The following is a 4,585-nucleotide window of genomic DNA, read 5'->3' as shown; positions in this document are numbered from 1 at the left end:
TTTGCAAACTATGTTGGCGTTAAACTATGTTTTAAAACTAATAAAACCGAATTTGCGATTCATTCGCTTTCCTGCGCGTTTGTGCACGCGATGGCGATTTCTTTACCAAACTCCGGAAGCCGTTCGCTTTGGACCAAACCATTGCATGTAAATAGAGGGGGGGGGATTGTCACCGTACTCGCAAGCCGTTCGCTTTGGACCAAACCATTTCATGTAAATAGAGGGGGGGGGGATATAATTTTAGATATAGATATAGTACGGGCAATGCCCTAGTTTATAACAATTTGGGTTTATTGTGATTTTCAAGTTAGCGATCTGTTTAAGACCGATGGAGGAGGGGTGGAATGAATATGAATTTAGAGCATGTAGTGATTTAGAATTATATGAAATTGAATATTTTTTTGAAATGGAATGAGTTGGAGAGGAAATTGAAAAAAGCCTTTTAAATATAAAGAAAAACAGCGTGTTGTAATATACCACTGAATAAAACACTGCAGGGGAAAGTTTAAACATATTTAAACAGAACCGTGAAGAACAATCTAATATTCACAAAAATACCAATGGGGAGAGGGAGCCTAGAGGGACAACCACAAGTCACGTGAACAGGGCAAAAGGTGGAAGGCAAGGAGATAATGGGGGCGGGGCGAGACAGCACACGTGGGCAGAATCACACGATGGGCCAACTTCACACGTGGAGAATGGGAAATAAATGTTGTTGTTTGTTTTGTTTTTTTGTTTTGTTTTTGGGGCGGGGGGGGGGGGGGGTTAAAACGTTAGACAAAGAGTATATGTATGGGGAAGTTTGGGGGAGAAAGGGAAATCTAAAAACCTAGCAAAAACAGCAAAGGAAGAAACAAACTTCGACGGGGGACAGGGGAAGCCTGAGGCAAGGCCACAACATGCGCGGCAAACAGAAACGATTAATTTATGAAAGCTTAACACCGAGAAACTTCCAAGGACACACTATAGGTTCACACACCGAATGATAAATACAGTTTCGACAAAATACAATTGTGAACAATGACTTAACTTTGAAAACGTGGAGAACGTGTGCAGCTTCGAAAGTCCCTGCCATCGTCTCCAAGATCTCGCGAGATCACCCATGTTGTAAACACCACTGGCGACTGTTTGAAAAACTAATCATATGTGTTTGTGGTTTATAATATGTTACAAGCCCGGCAACGCCGCTGTTAGACTTTTGGTCTTGTTAATTAATTTTCTGAAATTTGAAGAATTTGTTTTACACTTGGAAGACATGGGTTATGATGTGTAAATAAAGGTGGAAAAAGCCTGGTTTAATGCAATTTAATTCCAGGCTATAAGGCACCAAAAGGTGAAAATTTTGAAAGGGGGTTGCAGACTTTCTTTATGCACTGAAGATAAGCTTGGCAGGGGGATCCCACTTCTGACTCTCAATTTTTTCTCTTTCTTTTACTTTTTATATAGTAGTCTCTACAGTCACTCCTAACACAATCAATGGTAGCATTGCATGGGTGAATCCAGGAATTTCAAGATTGGCATTTCATCATAAGAAGCAGCATTTCTTGCATTCTTGGAAGTTTCTGCAGTTCCTTGTGTTCATTCCTCACCCAACAATTCAGCAGATTCGCGATGACTAATGGGCCAAAGGTGGCGAACTGATGAGCAGACTTGTCCAGCCGTTCCTTAGTCAAAACATGAATGACCACACTGTGGTGACAATGCTACAACAAAATCTGGTAATGGGCCGATTGGGAATCACACATTCAATGCACTTGAAAAGATTAACTCGACATCACTCACCTTGTCAGCCTCCGCCACGGTTATATCCGAACGAGCTCATTTGTTACACAGTCACGGATTGTTTAACCACAAAATGGGGCCGTTCAAAAATGACGCAACACCATTTTTTTTTTAGTAATGTAAGCGCAATATTTAGTTAGTTTATTATAATATGTAAGCCACAGTCGGAAGCACTAGTTTAAATATGGGGGGATAGCGTTAGCATTAAAGGAAGGGATGAGTTTATTTATTTTTCCTTACATATTAAAAGCATGCATGTTGTGCACACCCTCATACATGTACGTATATATAAACACACACACAAAGGTGGATACTTTGAGACCTTGCTGGTCTCTGTTGGTATTCAATTGCTAATCTGAACTCTTGTTGAGTGCTGCGCTCACTTGGAGTAATTGTTACGCTGTACGGTTCTGGATTGAATATACTGCCTTGGAAGAAACCCCTCTCCTGGTCCTTTGGTTCATACATTTAGATGTAACACCCACCAACATAAATCAGGTGTTATAGTCATTTGCATAACGTAACGCGAGATTACATAACGTAATGTAACACTTGATTACCGTGCATTCTGACGTGCTGATTTGGAAACGCGCATTTAAGGCACTCTTATAAGATGAACAGTACGATTGGGGAGCGATGAAAAACACGATTAAAAAATTAACTTGACACCTCTGACCACGTGTGTATCCTGTAAACACACGCACAATCGACTCACAAATGAAGAGAAAGTGGAATGGTGCCACCACTCTGTATCTGCCACTGGACTGCATCTTTATCATCGAAAAGTTACATTATTATTAATCGAAAACATCACAGCATATAACTTATCATCGAAAATCCGAAGGGAGGGGGGGGGGCGGGGTGCGCAACCCTTACATCCCCAGACCCTGGATCCGCCAATGCATTGATTACACTAGCACAGGATTCTAAACGGGGTAGAGATGGCGGTGGCAAAAATGCAAATGCCATCTTCTGTCATCGAGCCGGCAAGGTGGGAGCAACAATTCACATTTATTGCCACATCTGATGCAATTTAAATAACGTATCATCGAAAATCCGAAGGGGGGAGCGGGGTGCGCACCCCTTCCATCCCCCAGGCCCTGGTTCCACCAATGCATCGATCACACGAGCACAGGATTCTAAACGGGGTGGAAATGGAGGTGGCAAAAATGCAGATGGCATCTTCTGTCAACGAGCCGGCAAGCTGGGAGCAACAATTCACATTTATTGCCACATCTGATGCAATTTAAATAACTTATCATCGAAAATCCAAAGGGGGGAGCGGGGTGCGCACCCCTTCCATCCCCCAGGCCCTGGATCCGCCAATGCATTGATTACACTAGCACAGGATTCTAAACGGGGTAGAAATTGAGGTGGCAAAAATGCAAATGGCATCTTCTGTCATCGAGCCGGCAAGCTGGGAGTAACAATTCACATTTATTGCCACATCTGATGCAATTCAAATGCTCTAATGGTGGCGAGGTGCTCCATTTGAAACTGCTTGCTCGATATATGTAGCTTTTTTTTTTATGTCTAAGGTCCATAAATAAAAGTTTTGTATTGGTATCAAAGCCAGTGACCATTTACAAATTCATTGTGGGATTGAAGACCGCCATGTTGTTAAGCGATGCCGAGCATTCCGTTTCGTTGGAGTGCTTGCTTGAACGCTTTGAATCAAGCGAGCTGCTTGGCAAGCAGTAAGCAAGGCGCTTGCTAATGGAACACACCCCAGCGTAAGTTGTAGAAACTTCCTGTTGAAGCATAACAACTTGACATGACAACCATGTGCGTTTTTACCAAGGTCAGAATTATATAGTTCTACCCTTAACCCCCAACCCCTACTTAGTGTTTTTATTTCTCGAAGGAAATAGTGAAAAGACATGTTGCATATTTTAAGGAGAGGATATTACCAGTTGTCAGTTAACAAGGCTAAGTTATCCCAATAAGGCTAAGGCTAACATAGTCCACGTGCCCCGAAACCACCATGCTCGTGCACCGTACAAAGAAAGCGTAAATAGTTTTTCTTCAAAATAATGCCATTTCGCGCCCATTATCGCGTATTACGCAATCACAACGTTACACGACGTGCAGATTATTTACGAGCAGCCGTTAGTCTAGCGTGTAGTTTACTCCCGAGCAAGCTGTCTTGCCTACATCCAGGAATGTCAGACTGAAATGAAAGCATAAAACGAGTGTGGCACGTTCAACTTATCTCATTCTGAGGAATTCAAAAACAGGCGTTCCGCCAAATTAACCGTCGAATAAAGCAACGCAGAGATGGCCCATGGAGATTTGGGGGCGGACACGCGACAACTCAAAACTGGTGCCATTTAATATCCTTTCTTAGCAAGGATCGTTGAATGGCGGCGCCTATTATATAATTCACTGGGCAATGCCTTTATTATTGATTAAAGTTCCATTATTATGCCGAATCAATTTCTCCTAGCAGGTTTTTTTCTTCTTTTTTTTTGCTTTGTGCTGAGCCCTTCATGAATGTTCAATTCTCCGCACTGGCGGGCGGCCTCTATTCTTCCTAAAGACCGATAGCTCGGAATAAAGAATTAAGTCATAAAAATTTGAATGATGTGCATACCGAATAAAAATTAAATGTGCAGCCCATGAATGAAATAATGCGATTTGGGAACGATTTATGGTCGATCTTATATATTATTCATTAACTGTTTTATCTGCCCCCTTCCGCACAGCATTCAACGACGATAAATTATACAGCTTATAAATAGTTCCATTGATAATGGTGACATTAACAGCCTGCTTGTACCATAATCATGATTCGCGTGCTTTA

This window comes from Myxine glutinosa, chromosome 7 (assembly GCF_964187855.1).
Source record: "Myxine glutinosa chromosome 7, kmMyxGlut1.1, whole genome shotgun sequence".
In the NCBI taxonomy this organism is placed as follows: domain Eukaryota; kingdom Metazoa; phylum Chordata; class Myxini; order Myxiniformes; family Myxinidae; genus Myxine; species Myxine glutinosa.
This window is presented reverse-complemented; position numbering follows the sequence as displayed.